Source organism: Eleutherodactylus coqui, chromosome 8 (genome assembly GCF_035609145.1).
Source record: "Eleutherodactylus coqui strain aEleCoq1 chromosome 8, aEleCoq1.hap1, whole genome shotgun sequence".
In the NCBI taxonomy this organism is placed as follows: Eukaryota; Metazoa; Chordata; class Amphibia; order Anura; family Eleutherodactylidae; genus Eleutherodactylus; species Eleutherodactylus coqui.
The window spans coordinates 97,170,388-97,193,246 of NC_089844.1; the positions used below are offsets into that span (position 1 = coordinate 97,170,388).

The window sequence follows — 22,859 nt, forward strand, 5'->3', positions numbered from 1 at the left end:
AGAAATAGTGGCAAGTCAGTCTGTGAGTGAGTCAGTCAGTGAGACAGTCAGTGAGGGCTTTCACATTTAGGCCTCATGTCCACGGGCAAAAGAAGAATTAAAATCCGCAGCGGATTTTAACTCTTCTCCTGCCCGTGGATCCGCATCCCATAGGGATGCATTGACCACCCGCGGGTAGATAAATACCCGCGGATGGTCAATAAAAGTGATTTTAAAAAAAAATGGAGCATGAAGAAATCTGGACCATGCTCCATTTTTGTGCGGTTCTCCCGCGGGGACGGCTCCCGCAGGCTTCTATTGAAGCTTATGGAAGCCATCCGGAACCGCGTGAAACCAAAATCAGAATTTACTTACCTGCTCCGGATCTCCCCTTCGCCACGGCTTCATCTTCTCTCCGTCGCGGCCGGATCTTTTTTCTTCGGGCCGGCGCATGCGCGGGGCACGTCACCGACGTGCCCTGCGCATCCGCCGGGCCGAAGAAAGAATATCCGGCCGCGACGCAGAGAAGATGAAGCCGCGGCGAAGGGAAGATCTGGAGCTGGCGAGAGGTAAGTTTATTCTTATTTTTATACGTCATGTCCGCGGGGCAGGAGGGACCCGCTACGGATTCTACATGGAGAATCGGTAGCGGGCCTGATTTTCCCCGTGGACATGAGGCCTTATATATATATAGATTGTGTGTCCAGTTTATATGATATGTAGTGTGTCTGGTATATACTATGGGGATTTATTCATGTTAAAACAGTTGTATACATTATAATATTAATAAAATTAGACATGAGAGAGTTACTGTGTGTATATCAAATTTTAAATTGTTTCTATTTCAAAAATTCTATAAGTAATACTAAAGCCATAAAGGATATATGCATGTAAAATTAAGTCAAATAGGAATAAAAAGAATGCACACTCCATTGTGTCATGGGGTGATCTCTATTACTCGTATACCATGTTGGATGTTTTCACAGCATTATAATGTCAACAAAACATGAACATGAAGGAACTAGTATATTTTCAAGAGATTTTCCTCTACGGAATACTACACTTGTGGTGGCAGATATATCACTGACCAGTAAGAGGTTGCTTTTGAGTATCCCCCAATGTTTTTTTTTAATGATTTTGAGACCTATATGTTGATTGTTGTAATTTGTAATGAAAGTAGTTTTCCTAGAGTTTCTGTTGTTTTTTTTGGAATGACTTAGCTGGTATTGATGGGTCATTGGTTGGGCATTTTTCTTCAAGGGCTTTTATATAAGCTGCATCTATAAGAGATTTGGGAAAACCTTTTTCTTCAAATCATTTTTTCAGAATGTTGTTTTGTTCTTTATATATTCTTTTAAACTTCCCAAATGGGATCTTCATTTTCCAAGCTCTCACATGACCGCTGGTAAAATTGAGATTACTGTTTGTGTCTACTGATTTAAAGAAGGTTTTTGTGTGTAAAGTATCTTCTTTGACATAAAGTTCTAGAACTAGGACCAGTAAATAGTGGGGAACCCTGGATTGGGACCCATCCTTTATAAAGAATAGGAACATGAACTAGGATGTTCAATAGAACCCAGGGATTGGGAGAGAGCCTTCTTGCTGGCCCATCAGCGATCCATGGCCTGTAGAGCACAAGAAAGGAATTACAAAATAACAACAAGATAGTACAGATGCCCAGCTCTGCTGCATCACATTCGTCCTACGGTTGCCCTTGACTGCTGGAGATGCGGTGGAGAAACAGTAACCAAGTTGCATATTTGGTGGAACTGTTCTAACATTGTGCCCTTTTGGGAAATGGTGTTCTCCACATACAAGGGAATCAAGAAAAGATCGATTTATTCCCTCTCAGCAGAGAGCGCTCCTGTCTATGCTACTTGGTCCAGTGTCTGCCATCAAAAAAGACCTGCTGAATTTGTTTATAATGACTGCAATCCCGGTTATACCTAGATATTGGAAGATCCAAAAGATCCCAACAACACTGGAGAGGATACAGGAGGTTAACGAGCTGATGTTTATGGAGGAGTTGGTGGTGGAGGAGAGGGATGGTCATGAGAGGTTTATACACACTTGGGAGTCCCTGGATACACTTCTAGAAATCTCCGGAATGTAGAAGATCGATTGATAATTCACACACAGAAGTCTAGGATCAGTTGTTCCTTTTATATGACAATAGAGGAACAGTAACTCTGTATGGTCATAAATACATTTTCCCTTTCATATGTCCTTATGTGATGTATTCTTCCTTTCCCACTGATGTATGTAAGGTATGTGGATGGGGGCTCCTCCCTCTTTCTTTTCCTTTTTTTTGTTAGAATAATATTAACTGGAAGCGGTATTAAGAGCTAGGATTTTCAGGAAAGCTTAGGAATAGGGTTTAGACAAGTTCAACTTTCGGTTCATTCGATGGACAGTGATGCTGAATCAGGAATCTATCACTTTTGTTGCTCAATTGCATGTTTGTGTTCAGTTATGACAGGTGATATGTTTAATGATAAATATCTGCAATGAAGATGATTGAAATTTTTTTATTTTTGGTTATGTAAAAACTAAAATTCTTCAGAAAAAATTGATTAAGCATAAAGTTCTAGAGCTAGGAATGTGATGTTGGTGGAACTGATCGCATTTGTGAACGCTAGCCCCCAATCATTCTAATTAAGATCATCGATAAAAGTACGGAGCTCATCTGTTTCTCCATTCTAGATGAAGCAAATGTCATCAATGCATTGTTTGTAGAAGGCTATAAGTGGGTCTGGAATCTTTCTCTCATAGGCCCCCATATAAAAGTTTGCATAAGATGGGGCAAATTTTGTCCCCATTACTGTACCTTTTATCTGAAAAAAAATAAAGTTCCTTAGATTTTAATTGTTCTGTAAGATAAAACTGATGGATTCTACTAAAAATGTTTTTTGATGACTAGGCATTAGTGGGTCTTCGTCTAATTTTTTTTCAATTGCTTCCAGATCCTTCTGGTGTGGAATATTAGAGTATAAAGCCTTTACATTTAGGGATACTAGAAGTTAGGAATCTCTCCAAACAATGTTTCTTGTTAGTTCAAAAAGATGTTCAGTATCTCTGAGATGCGGGAAGGGTTAACACATAGTGCTACAAGTATTCTGATAAATGGTTGGTGATGGGGTTTATACCTGATATGATTGGTCGGCCAGGTGGGTTAGTTTGGCTTTTATGTACTTTGGGTACAAAATAGAAATATGGTGTTTCCAGGTTCTGTGTCCAAAGGAAGTTTATTTCCACCTTTGAGATGCAATTTTGTGACACAATTTTATCAAGCATGAAGTGAAGTTTTTTTCTGGATACCATTGATGGGATTATTTGAAAGCTTAGTATAGTCATTTTCATCTTCCAATAGATGTGCTGATTCTAATTCATAGTGACTTTTGCCTGTTATGCAGACAGTAGGGCAGTGTGCAGATTTGCCACTTGATGTAGTTGAGAATAAGGCCTTATTCACATGACTGGGTATACACAGCTATTGTAGCCGCATTAAAAAATTGTGACCATCTGAAACATTGGATTCCAATGTATTCAGTCAGATTTTTTGCACCACCAAAATAGCATATTGGTGACCGATTTTATATGGCACGTGAAAAGCTAGGTCTTGCCCTATCTTTTGCAGAGATACACTGGAAGCCCCCTCAGACTACTATGGGAGCTGGAAAAAAAAAACAGGGGGAGGGAGTTTAACTGCGTCCAATGTTGCTAAAAGAAGACAGCTGGCTCTAATTAAGCATTAGTTGTCATTCGAGGATTTCTGCTGCCCAAGGGATTTCCACATATTGGCACATTTTTTTGTCAATACACCGCAGCTGCTCATGTGAATGGATGAGAAAATGCTAAATAAGATCAGGACTTGATCGGGGCTATTCTTCAGTCATATGGTTTTTTTAGCCGCGATAGACCGAGCGCATAAATGCATACGGTTGTGTGAAGGAGGCCTAATTCTGTGAAGGGTAACGACCTAGTAATCAGGAGTACTGATGAGCAATAATTAGTGCAATAATTAGTTTGTGTTTGTATCAGGCCGATTTCACAAAAATCATTATGAATTGGTACAGACGATTCTGACTCCCATTGAAATCGATAAAGTAAAAATGGAGTTTACTAATTTGCCCTCCTGAAGGTCCCCAATGCAGCTAAAGCCCCCAAATTGCATGGAAATGCAACCACACATCTTGCCAAAATAGTGTACAGTGGTGAAGGGAAGAATCATAGCGTAGGGGTCTTACTGATCAAGACTTTTGCTACACCAGACAGCAGGTGTGGTACTTGTAAAATTTCTGACATGGCTTTTAAAGCAAGGAGAAATTTTGCCAGGTGAAAACAATATTCAAGCACAGACCAACTCCAAGAAACAGCTGTAAAGCTACTGAAATTTTTTTTTAATGTAAGACCGCAGGTGTACTACTTGTGTCAAAAGCACTGTCAGAAATTTTGCAAACCACAAATTCTAGCAGGTGAACAGAATAGCCAAGCACGGGCCTTCTCCAAGGAACAGCTGTAGAGCTACAGTTGTCTCTTGTGCTTTAGCAAATATTCATTTTGGGAGAAAAAGGAGGAAACATGGTGGAAGGAGAAGGAGGAGAGCTGCAACAGTACCACCACCACCAGCAGCTACAGCACCTTGAGGGCAGAGTGAGTTCCTTGTGGAGACATGAGAGCTGAAGCTTTATATTTCCATATTGACATATTTTTCATTTGGAGGGAAGTAAGAGGAAGAAACATGATGGAAGCAGGAGAGGGAGAACAGTAGCACCACCACCAGCAACACCCCTTTGAGGGCACAGTGTGGTCTTTGATATAAATCTAGGCTCAGTCATATGTAAGTAACAATTGCCAGCGTGCTAACTAATCAGTGGAATCTGCCATGGGGTGCAGAAGTCACATGAAATCTATATCTGGTTCATTTTCAAAGACAGCAGGCAACCGACACTGTCTGTGAACAGGCGGATGTGTGTCAGTTATCACACCCCCAGCTGTGCTGAAACACCTTTTCTGATAGCCCACTGGCAGTGGGACAGGCAAGCAACTCTGAGGCTTTGCTCACATGGAGGCTGATTTGCAGCAGAATGCCCGCAGCGAGCATTCCGCTGCAGATCAGCCATGGAAAGCCTGCCTCCAAACTCACACCATTTGGTTCGCGTTTGGAAGTGGGTTTTATTGCATATTCCTGTATGGAATTCACACCCTCATTGAGAGCGGAAAAAGTGATAAAATTGACATGCTACGAAATTGAATTCCATACTGTACATCAATCTCTGCACGGGTTTTGTGTGATATTCCCGTAGCTTGTGGACAAGTTTTTTAAAATTTCATCCACTTTGCTGCCGCTGTAAATGCTGCAGAATTCTGTTCAGCTTCATATTGCGTCAGCCTGGGACTGCAGAGCCATCCACAGCTCTTGGCCCGTGTAGTTGCGCTCCCCTAGACATATGCATTTTAGTATTTACCACGGCATTGCTGTGCATCGGTCAGATTTTGTCACATACAAATATCTGTGGAGGAAAAGACGAAGGAGGGTGGTGAGGAGGGGACAGACAAGAATGAATGTCCCATACCTGTTTGGGGTACCATGAAGCATGGGTCAAAACTCTTCATGCCCCACCTGCAGGACATTGACCCAGTGTGCAGTTAAGGTTATGCTGGACCATGTGTCTGTGGTCAGGTGCACCCTGCCACTGATAGCATTCTTCCACATCAGGGACACGTTATCGCTTCCATGGTGATGCAGTGTTGGCTTTTCGAGCAAAGAAATGTCGGCTAAGCACCTGGTACTGGAGCATCACATTGTGGAAGGCATCTGTGTCCACTAGTACCACCAAGGGAAAAATACAGCTTAGCCAATGGTGGAACAAAATTTTTTAAAAACTACCTTTTATTACGAAAATATAAAAAATATGGAACATTAGGGCATTAACCATAATACTTTAAAAATATGTTAGTTTTGCTGCAAATAACATTGTGAGTTGTAGCCTAAGGGTGCTATTGGTCTACATTTGGTTGTTCGAATGCCTTCATCTTCTGTCCCTTTTCTACGAAGGTGGTTAGTGAGCTGGAATTTCTTTTGTAATTTTTGTCTGTGTCCACTAGCCTGAAGGGCAGCTGTGAAATGTTTGTGTTCAGGCTGTGATCATGGATGCAAATCGGGACCATGTGAAGCATTGGATTCTAATACATTCATTCAGATGGGTAATTTTAAAGGCAAAATCGGAGACCATTTTGATGAAAAACACTGGAAGCTCCCATAGGCTAATATGGGAGATGAAAAAAAGTGTTAGGCAGTTTACTTGTGTCCGGCACTCACAAAAGACTAGCAACGTTGCGGAGGCAGATTCCGCTATGGGCTCCCGCATGTGGATTCTGACCTATCCATGTGAGAACAGCCTTATAGGGGAACCCACTAGTTACCTTTTACAATGTAAGCCAGCATTTTGAGCAATCATCCATTGATTTCAATATTTCTTTGCTTAGAATGTTTTTCCAGATTTCTAGTAACAGAGGTTTGTGAGCATAGCCATAGCAATCTATGAAGTGCTTTTATTCTAGAAATCATTCATCTTGTTAGAAGATCACTTTCACTTGATTTACCTTTTAAAACTATCAATTAACCTTTTATCAGCCAAACAAAACTGACATTACAATAAAACAGCATGCTGGGATAAGTGAAGTGCAATAGATTTGGTCTTATATGTATACAGTGGTCACCAAATGCTGCTCAGTGCAAGGACAATGCTATTTTGACAGTATAAGAAGATGTATGTGACAGCAATTCTGCAGTGATTGAAGACAATGCCTGTTCCAAGTATATTAATTAAAGAGGATATCCTATAAATCATTTTCATTCCAAAATTCCCGAAAGGCTGTTAGTAGCTTACTTTAACACAGTTATTGTGTGTCCAGCATAAAAAGTACCCTTTGCATATTTTTTTCCCTCTATGGGTCCCTGTTGGTGCTGCTACTAATTCATGCTGCTGGGGCAGATTCTGAGATTAATTAGTCTCCTTCCCCCTCTGGCAACTGAAAATATAGTCCTATCTTACTTCTCAATTCATTTTTACAGTGCTAACAAGCAGAGAAGGAGGCAGCTTTGCAGCCACACTTCCACATTTCCGCAGAGGCTTTGGTCCTTCCCAGACAAGCAGAAAGCTATGTCTGTGCAGTAAAGTCAGGATGACTATGCAGAGACCTGTAGGGAAAGTGACTGCATGTTTGTCCACCAGTACTCAGCTCATTAGGTGGACATGCACACTGCGATATATTTTAAACACCAGGTGGTGCTGTTCTAAGTATTTTTTTATTATCTATACAATGATTATATTAACTTTTTCCCACCAAGCGCCATAACAGCCACAATCAACATTCATGCCGGTTGTAGCTGTTAACCCCTTAAATGCCGCTGTCAATTCTGACAGCATTTATATTCCCCCATCGGCTTTCGGGTGTATCAAACCCTTTCCCCCCAGGATGAGATTGAAAGCTGCCGTTTTGGTGTCTTGGCAGCCTGGATTCTTCTGAAGGCCCCCAGGGCCGCCATGAGTGAGCAAATGCAATGCAGATCATAGTATATGCAATCAGAATACAGTATAATGCAATTATAGTCTATATAGTATTGCATTATACTCTGTTAGCCATCATACAATTACATATTTGAGTCCCCTATGCAGACTAAATAAGTTAAAATAAATAAAAAGTTTTTTTTACTTACTGTAAAAAAATACAAAAAAAAATTTTCCCAGTCATTACATAAAAAAAAAAAAGATTACGATTATAAGAATTGTGTTTATAAAAAGAAAAGAAATTATGCAATGCTGGGAATGCTGCCACTGAGCTAAACCCAAAAGCACATTTTAAATGTCCCAACGTAGGGGAGGGATGAGAGGACTCCCCGGGGGTTTCCTTCATCTAAGCGGGGTTGCAGGGATATCCCTGCAGTGGGGAGAGAGCAAGCGAGATGAATAGAGTCCCTGGGGAATCGCCTTTATAGCTGGGGACTCCCTTCATCTCAGCGGGGCTGGAGGGATTTCCCCACAGCGGGGAGAGAGGGATTTCCCTGCAGGGGAGATGAAGGGATTTCCCCACAGCGTGGATATGCCTTCAGCTTCCTTGCAGGGAAATCACTCTCTCCCCGCTAAGAGGATATCCCTCCAGTTCCCCTACAGGCGAATCAATCTCCACTGAGATAAAGGGAGGCCCTGCTTGGGACTTGATAGCGGGAAATCATCCAATTTGTTTTTGCAGCTAACGTCTGTACAACTTTGATGCCCGTGTGAATGAGCCGAGAATGTCATAAAAGCAAACCCACCCAAAATGGTGCAATTGTGTTTTTTTACATTCCTCCCCCTTTAGAAACTTTAAAAAGTTTTCCAATACATTATATCGGATGATAAATTGTACCACTGAAAAATGCAACTTGTCCTGCAAAAACAAACCCTCATGTAGCTATAATTTTTGAAATTGGAGAGGAAAAAATGAAAATGAGAAAACAAAAAAAGGCTGCGGCAGGACGGAGGTAAAATGTGGGAGAGCCCCATTAAATCAAGAGGTTTATTACCAAGCTAGACTTAGCTGTACATTTCATTTCTAGATAAAATGCAGCATCTGCGAATGACTCTAGGGGGGTTCACCAGACGCTCGTTCTCCTATTATGTGAGTGTCCCATTGGTGATACAGACGCCTATCCAATTTAATAGCATTTCCTGTAGATATACAATAAATCCTTAAAGAAATGTGTCATCAGAAAATGACGTATCCTATAAAAGGTTTGTGTTAAACATTTTTTTCTCAATTTTGGTGATTTTTTTTTTTGAATTTCCGATGTAATGATGTACCGCTGTATTTTTTAACAAAACCCTGTACTTATCATACTGACCACTAAGCTTAACCCCTCGCGCTATCTGGCAGCAGGAGCCGGTTGTCACCGATAGCTGTCCTCCAGCGACCCCCTCTGTTAACCCCTTCCCTGCCGTGATCTAGGTAGATCGCAACACGTAAAAGGATTGACGGAGGGAGGGGGGGGGGCTGCCATGGCAACAGGACACCAGCTTTACCAGTGCTTATGATTGCCATAAGTGATTAGGCATTGCAGGACAGACATCCTGCACTGCTTTATTATAGTGATCATAAGTGCTATTGTACATGTCCCCTACAGTGAGATAAAAAATGTAAAAAAAAAAAAACAGTTTTGTACATTTTGCCATATTAGCATAAAATCTTCTTTTTTTTAAATTCCAATTACACATATTTGGTATTGTTGTATCCGTAACAACGCATACAATAAATTGAACTCACTTATTATTCTGCATGGCAAAAAGGGCAAAAATAACACAAAATTATTTTTTTTCATTTTGCCTTCCAAAAAAAACGCAATAAAAGTGATCTAAAAAACCTAAAAAGAAATAAGAATTTTGGTATCGTTGTAATCGTACTGACCCTCTCTCCCTGCTGATGGGGAATTCCTTCTTCACCCCTGCAGGGAAACCCCAGCATCTGTGCTGCTGGGGATATCCTTACAACCCTGCTGAAATGAAGGGAGGCCCCGGCAGAGAAGGGGGTTCCCCTGGAGCTTTCCTTCATCTCTCTCTCTCCACCCAGAGTTGCAGCACTTTTTCGCTAAAACACGCAGCTCACAATCATGTGACTGGCCAATTTCACCGCTAATTAAACTTCAGACTTGATAGCGGGAAATCATCCATTCACGTGATTTTCTGCGATGCAAGCTGCGATTTTTTACCTTTTTTGCGCAGCTAGCTTCTGCATAATTTTGTAGCCCGTGTGAATGAGCCCTTATGTGGGTGCTCTGCTGTTTCAGTTTCCTTTCCTTATGTAGTGGGGGCCAATCTCATTTTGCTATGGGACCCTATGAATTCTAGATACACTTCTGTTACATGACAATAACAGTTGTCAAGCTGTCACTAATTGGTTATTTCACAGCCATAAGCACAGAAACTAGCAACCCAAAGCAACCAGTAATTAGTCTGTTTGCAGGCTGAAGCTAGGGCAATGTAATACAGAGAAATACATTATTTTTGTTGGAAACATTGCTGTACTTCATAGATGCTTTATGGAGAAATCAATAGGTAACAGATAGAGGTTAGATTCAATATAGATAACTGGATTACGTAGGTAGGAGAAAGGATTAAATAGATAAGAGTATTATAGACAGGTACAATATAGGATTATACAGCTAAAAAGATTATGGAAGTGAATGATAGTATTGGTTGTGTTAGTTACTGGGTGGCACTGCAGCAGAGAGGTTACCCATCCAACACCTTCTAATATCTCTTATATAATAGAAGTAAAGTAGACCCATCAGTGGGATAAGTCCTTTTAACAGCCCTTTCATGCTATGCAACTGCATCTCCAAATAAATGGAGCTGGGCCAATGTGAGTAACCAGCCGGCTCACCAATTGTTTCTCAAACTCCATACAGCATTTTGCATATAAGCTTCACTGAAGTTTGCAAGCTGGGCTCAAGTTTGGCTGCTTTGGGAGTTAAGGTCCCTTTACATGAGACGAGATAAGCACCCTAGAGTCATCCCAGTAAGTATCGCTCCTATGCTTTCACACAGAGGCGATAGTCATTCTGTGAATGTGTATTTGTACATATCCCATAGACTTCTATGGGGGCTTTGCTGCGCAAAACACAGGCATAAAGAGCAGGTCCAACCTTTTTCTGCGCACACAAAATGTGCTCATGGGAACGAACCCATTGAAATCAATGGTTTCTATTCTCTGCGTCTAGCATGAACAGATTTTGCAAATACCCTTGCAAACAGTGTCGTGGGAAGAAATCCCTAAGGGCAAAAACATGCCCAAAAGCACTCTGCCCTAAGGGCGGCTTAAGACGACTGTTTTTGCGCAAGCAAAATCTGTGCACTATACACAACGGGCTAATTCTCATAAGCGCAGAAAAAGTAGGAACTGCCCTATTTTCCAGTGTTTCGAGCAGCAGAAGTGCCAGAGAAGTTTATGGCAAGTTCAAACTTAGGCAAGGGGAAGGGTATGACACTGCGCAAAGAGCAAGAAAAAGAAGACGGCTGGATCTTATTAGGTTATAATAGTCATTCCCAAATTCCACGGAAAGCGTTTGTCACGAGCGTGTGAACTGGCCCTGTGCACGCAAAAGTTATTGTAATATGCACAGACGCGCGCAACACGCCGATTATGGTCCTCTTCAAAAGATTCACAAATACAGTCGCGTGAAGAAGCCCTTAAGGTCTCCTTCACATAGGCATATTTGCATGCGTTTTTGCGTGCACGCAATATACAAAGAATAGAAGCCATTGATTACAATGGCTTTATTCAGAGTGCCGTATTTTGTGTGCGCATTTTCTGTGCATGAAAAAAAAGTGATATGCTCTATTTTAAGGTTACCATAGAAGTCTATGGGAGATGTGCAAATGTGCGAGCAATGCACAAGAAGATGGGCAATACGCTGTGCAATTCTGTGGAAAAAGAACACATCTTCAACTCATTAGGCTAAATAGCCATTTAAATTGAGGGGTCTTCATCAGCCACGTGCAACTGACCATGCCCTGCGAGCGGAAAAGGTGCAGGGAAATGCATCAATACGAGTGCAAAAACACTATTTTTTAGTGCATATGTCCGAGTGAAGGAGCCCTAAACCCTCAGACACAAGCCTCAATTCTTAGAACTTCTTCCTATAAGCGTATGTGTAAAAACAATTGCGTAACTGCAGCGCTATTGCGCTGTGAACATCGCACTTTCATGCGTGTTTTGCGCATATTGCTGTACTATCTATGTTTGCAGGGCCATTAGAGTTGGGCACGGGAAGCAGCCGTGCTTCGAGTTGAATGGATATTTAGCCTAATTAACTCCCAATGTGTTCTTTTCTCCGCACAATTGCGCAGTGTATTGTGCCGTCGTGCAGATATCGGGTCTGTGGACTCCTACAGCGCCAATGTACACAAAAGTAGAGCATGCAGGGTTTTCTTTCGTGCGTTTAAAAACGAGTAATTGGGATGGACCCATTGAAATAAATGGCTTATTTTCTCAGCATATTGCGCGCGTGAATTTGCATGTGCATAAACGCTTGTGCGAGTCCGCCCATAGTGGGAGCGCCAGTCATGAGGTACGCACGATATAAGTATGGCGTTATGCTCCTCCAATAGATTTCCTCTCAAGAAAATAGGAGAGCGAATTTTCGGCTTGAGCTAAGTGATTAAGACAAATTGGAGGTGACATTCTCTCTAACGCACACCGCCGTAAGTGACGGCTCATCTCTGAGTAACAGGCTGAAAACTGGTTTGCATTGTATTTGTATTGTATTGCCGGTACTTGGGAGAGACAATCATCATGCAGTAAGCAGCAGAGCAGGAGAGGTTTCTTCATGGAGTCTACATACTGCCTGGATGTAAAGGCAAGTGAAGCTGTCATGTAGGAAGAGAATGCCAACTAATTCATTATGCAAAATGTTTGACAGAACAACAGTGTCAAAATGACACATCTGTGTCAAGAATCGTGGAGAGTCATCAAAGCCCAGACCGTAGGGTAGCAGCACCGCCTAGAGATCTGCATACATTGTCAAGTCAGCTCGAAAATACTATATTACAGAATTTACTGAAAATTATTCAACATGGTCTTATAAGTGCTAGAAATGTATTAGGGTGCTGCACAAGTGGCGGATACTGGTGCGGATCTGCAACAAAATCTGATCCATTTGGTGCGGACCCTCTGCAGATTACACCCCTTCAATTGAAAGGGTGAAATCTGCAGATTACATATAAGACGTTTATGTATCCTTTAGGTAATATGTTGGTTTGGATGAGTTTCAGGCACCTGGACTCTTTTCCAAAGATTAAAGCTATGTGCACACAGCAGTATTTTGCTGTGGATTTCAAGTGGATTCCGCGCCTCATCACTTTCAATGGGAATATGCATCATAGTCTATACTGCGCACAACTTACTTCTTGGCGTGGATTCTGCGCTATATGTGTATTGGGATTTCCACCTGCAAATTTGCCCATTGACAAGGGTTAAATCCACAAACGCATCTGTGGGTATACATGTATCTGCAGCTCAGGACTTCTTTAGATTAGCATATATGCCAAATACGCTCACCTCAGCGCAACGTATTTGTGCACTCAACTAGATTGATTTGCGTGCGTGTCTGCGCATATTCCTGTACTTTTTTGCACATGCAGGGCATGTTCCTATGTGCGCAACCCCCACCCCGATTTAAAAGACTATTTAGCCTAATGAGCTCTAGGTGTGTTCTCTTTTTCACAGAATTGCCCAGTTTATTGCACTCCGATAGACTTCTACAGGGACCTTTGCTGCACAAATACACAGAAAGATAGAGCAGAAATGTAGCATTGTACTGCAGGAAGGCGCCACTAGACAGGAGACCAGAACATGCAGTTTAGTTATACAAAGCCCACTGATTAACTCTACTTGCCCTAATGCAATGCACTGATTCATAGACAGTATACCAGTGAAATACTCATGTCGATTATCTGGATCAGGGGTCTCCAACTCTAGTCCTCGGGGACCACCAACATGTCATGTTTTCAGGATATCCTATGGTAGGAACACCTGTGGCAATGTCTGAAGCACTGACCATAATTACATCACCTGTGCAACACTGGGGAAATCCTGAAAACATGACCTGTTGGTGGTCCCTGGGGACTGGAGTTGGGGGAACACTGATCTGGATCTTCGCATCTCATATGCTGTAGATACATAATATGCAGCGTTGACTGTGGCATTGTAGTTGAATGTGGTTTTACGTTGGAAAGGAAATTGTAGGATCATAGTAACTTGAGGGAACACGGTACTAGTTTTCTAGAGTTATGCTCACTTTACTGTATTTTCAAGTTATAATGGTTGTCCTGGAACCTATGGTGGCTCAGTAAGCAGCACCTTTGTGTTGCAGTGCTAGGATCCTGGGTTCAAATCCTACCAAAGTGTGGACTAATCCTCTGGGTTCAAATCCCACCAAGTGTGGACTGAGTATGTGCTATACAAATGTGCAAAATAACTTGAGGGGTCTTTGTAAGGTCTGTAGATTGTGTTCTATAATAGATACTTCTATTACAGAACCCCAAGCTGACCCACAGTTTATAGTTCCATAAGTGGAACTGTGAACAAGTGTCTGCAACCCCTGTGCTTATTCCCAAACCAGAAGCCCATAAGATAGCTATCTGGAGAATTTCAGTAGGACAAAGTTAAAGGTAATCTCCAGGCAAAGATGAATGTAGTAGAGCTGTGTGTGTAATGTGTGGGGTCAGGATGGATGTAGTAGAGCTGTGTGTGATGTGTGGGAATCATAATGAAGGTACAATGTAGCAGAGCTGTGTGTGTAATGTATGGGTATCAGGATGGATGTATTAGAGCTGTGTGTGTGTGATGTGTGGGGATCATAATGGATGTACCATGTAGCATAGCTGTGTGGTGCATTGTGCTACCAGAAACACTGGTACTATAATTTCCTAATAATTACTAATATGTGTATATATATTTATAGCAGTCAGTATTTCTTATTCCATTTTTATGGAGGATTTAAAAAAAAGAATTGAATAAATTAATCTATGCACATTTACACTCTTCAGTTATAACATTAAACCCCCCTGCCAAATATTGTGCAGGTCCTTGTTGTGATGCCAACAGCTCTGACCTTTGGTACTAAGCCACTAGCAGCACATCCTTTAAATCCTGCAAGTTGTGAGATGCGGCCTCCATGGACTTGTCTTTCCAGCACATCCCACAAATGATCGGATTGAGATCTGGAGAATTTGGAGGCCAAGAAAACACCTTGAGCTCTTTGTTATGTCCCTCACATCATTCCTGAACAATTTTTGTAGTGTGGCTGGGGGCATTATTCTGCTGAAAGAAGCCACTGTCATTAGGTAATCCTGTTGCCATGAAGGGGTATACTTGGTCTACAACAATTTTAGTTAGGTAGTCCATATGGTTAAAAAAGTAAACGTGATTTACCAAACTAGGCCACCTTCTTTATTTGTTCTATGATCTGGTTTGGATGCTCAGATGTCCATTTTAGGTGATGAACACTCCAACTGGTCTGTAGCTACACAGCCCCATATGCAGCAAGCTATGATGCATTGTGTGTTCTAACACCGGTCTATCATAGCTGCTACATCTGAGCCGGACGCAAGACAACACATCCTGATTGGAGGTAATGTTATGTCCTTAAGGGCTTAGACAGCTGAGCGTATGTGTAAATACGCTCGCCGCAATGCAGCGTATTTGCATATAAACAAGGTTTTGAGATGGCAAGAATTAGGCTGACATGCATGTGTCAGCGTGTAGTAATGTAATTTTTGCGCTTGAAATTGCAATTCACGCATTCCCCTGCACACTGGCGATCGCGATATCGCTGTGTTTTTTACGCAAAGGTCAATAGGACTTTCTAATGTTAAAAAACACATCGCACAAAAATTGCAAGTTTGTGCTTTGCCATTTTTGTGTGATGTGTTTTTAACATTAGAAAGTCCTATTGACATTTGCGTTAAAAAACGCAGCGATGTTGTGATCGCCAGTGTGCAGGAGCCCTTACTCCCTTTCTGTGGGACAGAATGGCTTTTAAAGCCTAATAAGGGCCAGCTGTCTTTTCCTTGTATTGTCCACAGGGTCACACACTTTCCCTTGATTTTTTTAACCTGCCATCCAGACTTCTATGGCAGCTTTCAGCGTAACACGCAGAAAGATAGCGCAGGTCCTATCTTTTCTCGTCCGTAGGAAATTTGAATAATGAGAACAAACTTATTAAAATCAGTGGATTTGCTTTGTCACGTTCCGCGGGCATGATTTTAATGCATGCAAAAACGTCTGCAAACATGTTAATCTTTTTAAGCCCTCAAGTACAAATATATGCGCAAGGTACAAATGCTGATAACACAAAATATAAAATAAATATAAATATATGAAATTCTAGATATCACACAAGTACATGAAGACAAGCAAGACTGGAGAATAGCCGCCGACTTAACCAGAAACCCCTTGAGACTAAGAGTATACACAGTGTCCTCTGTGAGAAGGAGCTAGAGCAAATGTATCCAAACTAAGGCTGCTTGGCTGGTTGGGATACACACGTCTCAGCCAGCCAATCAATCCACACACTGACAGAGAAGTGTCTTCATCGGTGTCCAGAACAGAAATGAACTAAGCATGTGTTGGCGTGATGATCACGTGGGCAGAGCATGACGGCATTACATTAGCCTGGTCCTCAGACATGGTCAGTGAACTGTTGAAATAGCCATCATTACCTTTTCTTTAAATCAATTTGTGCTGCAGTAGCTCTTTTGTGGGATCATTCCACACTGGGGGGGGGGGGGGGGGGCGTCTCTCTACTCCCCACGTTGATCAATCAGCCTTGGGTGCCCCATGACCCTGTTGCTGGTTCACCAGTTGTTCTTCCTTGGACCACTTTTGTTAGCTACTAGCTCCTGCATACTGAGACCACCACATAAGACCTGTCGTTTTGGAGATCCTATGTCTCTATCACCTAAGCATTATTGTTTGGCCCTTGTCAAAGTCACTCAAACCATGACTTTTCCTCATTTTTCCTGCTTCCCTCACATCGGCTTCAAGAACTGACTGATGACTTGCAAAAATATGGAAATACTGTATGAAATGCATGCCTTAAATTACATGGGATTATAAATCATATTTCACAATACTAGCAGTAAAATTTAACTATATCAATAAGACATGTAGAGACCTATTTTAAGTGGAGGTAATATGTCACAGATGCCGCCATGCAGAAGTGAACATCTGCCCAAGCAACAAGGTTCCATTGGTCAGGGGTTTCCAGATTTTTGTCCACCCCCATATGTAATATGTGTGTGTGTGTGTGTGTGTGTATATATATATATATATATATATATTAGTGTATATTTCCTATTGTCGGCATCTCATAGACTTCTTCATTTTCTGCTGGCATTGCCTCTGTACTCCAGTTTCAAAGGTTGAGCAATGCATCCATTTAATGTTTATTTTTTTAAAATTCTACCCTATTAATGCTTAAAGAAATATTTCATATTTAGTATCCTATTTAGAAAGCATATCTACAAAGCAGAATTCTTTCTGTGACATATTGTATGGGATGAAAACCATGTGGGGAGATTATAGATTTTTAAACTGATTAAAAAAATAAATTAACAGCCTAAAATAATCTTTAAAAGAAAACTTGGCAGAAGAACGATGCGAGCAGATGCAATTATGAATTATTTAGGACATTGATCTCTTAGAAACCTCACCTGCATCTCACCTAAGGATCATGACATTGGTTTCCTTTAGGTGCCACTAGATTAGAAATACATTGGTTCATGAATTGAATCAGCATGGAGGATATAACTCATTTTATTTGACCCTTAATGAACAAGGACGCTGGGAATGCATCCAAAGTAATATAAAGGAAACCAAGGCAATGTATATTTAAGACCATCTTGTAGGCTTTCGCTGATTGGTCTACCACGAAGCTCCTACTGCTTAGCAACAGAGATATATGCAGCTTTTCTGACCACTTTGAGGAAGTCGATTGATAAGTTATACTGATGATTTTTAGCAAAACGTGTGTTAAATATAAAATAAGGAAGAGAACTGAGGAAAATGTTATTCCTGCCTCAGTTATGATAATAGAGATCCAACTTTAGATTGTCCCTTCAGAAATTGTAGGTTATTCCGTTTCCTATGGTCAAAGTATAACCTTGCTGTGTAGAAAATAAGTATGAATGCGCCGCATTACAATTCTCTAGTTAGGGTTACATTGTTCCTGTAACATACAGCACATTCATAAGTTTTCTTATTCTAGAGTCACTGGCCAAAGAATGTATGTATGCTTATATGTATAAAGATCTGTTCTGTTGATTCACACTGGGACATTCACAGGAGCCCAACATTCATTATTCTGGGTCTGACTATGGATACAAGGCATCCTGTGTCGTGATGAGGTACAATGTCCTCACATAGTAACAGGGCATCCTATTGTGCCAAAACTAAATCATTATATCCTTTGTGAATGGATACAGAGCACTGTGGCTACTACTTGATGCTGGACAATCTGAAGCTACGAGCAGGTTATCCAACTACTGGAGAGCAGCAATGCCCACCGAATATCAACATGCATCAATGTGTAGTTCTAGCCTATCCATACTCATTACTCAAGGAATAAGGTTGGTTTTACATATTGCATAGTAGTTATTAGGAATTTCTGCAACTATGTACATTACATTAGTACAATGTTAGTAATTGGGTTTAAGGGGCAGCAGGCTGGGTCCTCCTCTACCCACTAGACCTTTGCTGGTGAGGCTTCCATCTGAGACACAATCGGAAAGGACAATCAGAGGTCCTGCAGGGTCACCATAGTTTCTCTATCTGTATATGTTGGAGGTAAGACCATCTGGGCCTTGTGCCCAGGTTTGGGCCATGCTGGTTCGATAGAGGGGCTTGTCTGGAAATAAGCCAGCCGGGTCGTGGTAGATTTGAAACATCTTGGAAAGCTTTGGAAGCCACCAGACTCCATATTTTTGCTGCAGAACTGTTTAATGAGGAATCAATGACTCAAACAACAAAAACAAATGCCCATTTCAACAGTTTCCAGGTATCTGAAGTCTAAGAACTCAATTACTCAATAATCCTGGTTACTGGGGGTAGTTATGATCGTGTCCAGTTTAGGGAAGGAGGACACAAGGCAGCTGCTGGCACATGGTAGTGGTGCATACAGGTCCATATTTCTGCCTGTAGAGCTACTATATCTCAGCACACTTCTTCCCAGGTGCTTCTCCAAAGTATACTCAAGAATATGTAGAAGCAGCAGCACTCAGCTTTGAAAAAGACTCTATGTGGAGTTGAAACCTTGCTGCCCCATTTTTTAAATAGATTGAATAAAAACAACATATTTTGGACTATTCGTGGTGCTGCTCTTGTATGCTGCTTCTTCAAAGTATGTCCATCCCTCACAGAAGTTTGACCGCTCTTTCTGCCTACCTTCTGGCCTCCAGTCAGTGATCAGGTGCCTCATGCCAGCTGCTCCTCGAGCCCTCCTACACTTATAGGAACAATCCACACCATGCACATACATATTATTAAAAATAAAACCATAACAAAACAATGATGAAAACATCCGTGGGATTTTAGCAAACCCTACTCACTGACAGTGGAAAAAATCCACTGCAATCTGCACCATGTTGCAATTTCAGATCTGCAGCATGCTCTTTTTCTTGCAGAAAATTCACTGCGGATTTCATTCATTTCTATATAATGAGTGGAATCCCACAGCTAAATCTACACCAATATCATGTGCAAATTTTTGTGTGGATTTTTGTTGCAGAAATCAATTATTTTTTTCCATTGTATGAAAGTAGCTTAAAAGCAAACTATTGCAAATCACTGATCTAATGTCAGCAGTTTATGTACTCCTTGATAATATAGACAATCCCCCTTCCCTCTCTGGCTCACTTCCTCTCTCCTTCCCTCCGGCCATTTGCAATGGGAGGGGGCAGGATGGGAGTGGAGCTAAGCTCCCACCCCCTCTCCACGACTTGTCTGCAACCATCAATGGGAGGGGGCGGAGTGGGCTGAAATTAGCTCCGCTCCTGTCCCGCCCTCTCCCATTGCAAATATCGCCAAGGGGCAGAGATGAGAAGAGAAGGGCGAGGGAGTTTAGTAGTCATGCTGCTAAACTCCCTCCAACCTCCCTTCTGCGGCAGCCAGCATAGGCTCTCATAGGAATCTATGCAGCTGGCGCTGACAGCGTGAAAGCACCCGACAGGGCGCTTTCACGCCGCGGAAATACGCCCCTGTGCACTGCTGCATTGTAAGCCAATGCATCAGAAGGACAGCGTATATCGGCCGGGTATACACCCGTGTGAATAAGCCCTAATAGTGCCTTCACACATTGTGTAAATGTTGCGAAATTACCGCAGCAGATTTTTCTGAGGGAGTTCTGCAGCATTTACAGTACATGTGAACAAGGTTTCAAAAATGTCATCTACATGGAGCAGAAAATTTCCGCAGAGTTTGAAGCCTATTTAAAATACGCTATGGATTCTAAATCTACAGCATGCCAATTTAGGGTGATTACCCACTATCGTCTTTTTTCCTCTACGAATTTGCTGCGTATTTTTCCCCAGATGCCTATGGGACTTTCTAATGTTAAACTTGCAAAGCAGCAAAAATGGCAACTTGCGTTTTTGCTGCATTGCGATTTTAACATTAGAAAGTCCCATAGGCATCTGGGGAAAAAAAAATGCAGCGAATTTGCAGCGGAAAAAACCCGCTAGTGGGTAGTCACCCTAATGCTGCACATATTTTCTGCAGATTTCATCTCTTGAAAAACAAGGATGAATACCCATTGCAAATCCACAAAATCCACTGCAAAATCCACACCATTTAGGGGCAGATTTGCAGAATATTTCTTGCCGGTTCCCCTCTGCAAAAAGCTCGCAGCTATTTGTGAAGACAACTTTAACATCCCAAAGGATGAAAGTAGACAAGAATCCAACAGATATGACTTGTTACAAATGATTAATGTAATGTGTGTTTCTAGAAGGTAAAGAAAGTCTCCAGAGGGCTATTTGCTATTTTAACCCTGACTCTAGATATGGAAAACTAATTACACTTGTGAATTAGTAACTACATTGATTAACATAGTTGATTGTGGACTGCACAGACACTAGATATGAGTATGGTGCCCTGTGCTCACCCAAAAATTGTTCCCCCACAATAAAAAATAACATTCTGATTGGTAAATGAAAGCCTGAGGGCTAAAGCAGATGAGTGCATGCGTAAATACGCTCGCCGCTAAGGAGCATACCTGTGCATGAACAATGTAAAAGTCTTTATTTTTTACCGTTTTTAAATTTTGCGCCATTGCGCGCAGTAAAACAATCTAAAACAGGAAGATGGGTCCTGCCCTATTTTTTCTTGCACGCAGAAAAACTATGTGTGCGAAAGATAGGGCAAGTCCTATCTTTTCTCGTGCGTAATATTAATGCACGAGAATCCCCATGAGGGAATCCATGGTCAAACGCTTCAGTTCTCCAGTCACTCTTTGCCTGACTGTGGAAACTCTTGTGCTTATTTGAAGGGGTATTGAAGTCAAAGTAAGTAACAGTTTACCCTAGCTGGTAAATGGGGGTCAGATTGCCAGGTGGGACTTATTGCTAGAATTAGGTGTTGTAGTACTCTGTGGCTTTTCATTTTTACCGACATTGCACCACTTCTGTTTAGGTGGTAAGCAGGTACTGCAGTGGAAGCACTGAATCCCCCAAATTAACAAGTGGCAGTAGTCCTCATCCATACCTTACTAATATATAATAATTTTTCATAATTGGAATACCCTTTAAGAATAACCTCTCTTGAAAACCATGAAAAACAGACAAGATATAATATATATAAATCAAACCAACATTATGTTATTCTACTTACAGTTGTGGAACAACAGGTACTGTACATAAAGTGCGTATGTACACCTCCAATAAAGAGCATCAAATCTCTAGATCTGCTGCACTCGTATGTGTTGTGGCGTGCCAGTTGCAAGCAAGAAAAAGAACCAGGGTTGTTGAATGACTCATTCCTGGCACTACAGAAGGTCCTTTAGGCGTCATCTGTCAGCAATCCCTATTGGTCTTCTGTTATTGCAGAAGTTCCCTTAGAAGTTATACTCTATACGGTTCCCTTAGAAGTTGTCAGACAGGAATCCCAAAGTATATCCTATCACACCCAAAGTCACCTTGGGAGTTGGTTGTCGCCCAAAGTTACTTTGGAAGTTGTTTGTCTAGAATCCCTCAGTGTTTTAGGTTCCTCTCGTCTTTTTCCTGCTTCAGTGTCTTCCATGATGTGTGAACTGATTAGCCCACAGGGAGATGTCTTCCCTGTCAGCCAATCTACTATAACTGATGTGCATTCATTCTGGACCCCTCTCCTGCATTGGTGCTGGTTATTCTGCTGTGTACATGCATGTTGTGCAGATACATGTCTGTTTGTCTGGGTCCTATCTCCTTTGAGCTACCCGTATGATGGTGGTCGGACACCTGAGTTTAGTCCTATCCAATGGTGATCAGATGTCTGAGGTATATGTCTTGTCTGAATCCCCTCCATCTGTTGGTGTGTGGGCGCCTGAATCATGTCCTGTTTGTTGCGTCTCGTGTGGCGGTGAACTACTGTTATGTGCCTCTTCCTAGCCCTGTAAGCATTTCCATCGGCTGTTCATCCTTTACTATCCTCTATCTAAGGACAGGTTTGCAACATGGTCCCACCCTTATCAGTATGATCACCCTGCTTGTAGGCAGGGTCCTCCAAGCCAATGTTGGTTAGAGATAGTATTCCCATTCCTGCCTTTTGGTGTATCCCTATTTTTGGTGATGTTATGTGTGTATAGGTTGGTCAGTTATGGACATTAGGACGTCATAGTTTGACATGTTGATAACATTTGTGGAGGGCATCCAAATTGCATCCTGCACGAATGTAATTGAAATTGATGAATGGCTTTATGTGTGTTGCCTTGGATATGGTGCGGACTACAAAATAAAAAATCATATCTGATGTGTAGCCAATGCTTTTGGCTCTTCCTAAAACGATTTGCTAAATAAGTCTGTATGTATATTTCAACCACATAAGACTGACTGTAAAAGTGCAATTTTACATGGGATTAGAGGAAGCATCATAATAGGATTGTTCTTTCTCATGATTTTCATTTTAAACAGTAGGAGATATCTTGCAGATACCCACCCACAGCAGGCGGACAACCATGCTTCATAATGCTAGCCTCTTTCCAACAGCCATCTGTCAAAATGAATTTCTTAGCCCCCTTAGCTCTAATTAAAACTTACTTAACTTTGCCCTCTAAATATCTGCATAGGTACAAATAGCTTGCATGTGGT

At 41.6% G+C, this 22,859-nt stretch overlaps 1 protein-coding gene across 2 annotated transcripts in view; it reads right to left on the reverse strand.

Annotated features, from left to right (window-relative positions):
• CPO (carboxypeptidase O) overlaps positions 1-22,859 on the reverse strand; it is a 189,539-nt gene that overhangs the window by 131,208 nt on the left and 35,472 nt on the right. Inside the window, exon 1 of one of the 2 annotated variants that reach the window (XM_066576095.1) lies at positions 21,406-21,608. The exons of the other annotated variant lie outside the window; for it this stretch is intronic. The gene's annotated coding sequence lies outside the window, so the exon portion shown is untranslated. Of the gene's footprint in view, positions 1-21,405; positions 21,609-22,859 lie in introns of those variants that run through there. 2 annotated transcript variants of the gene reach the window in all.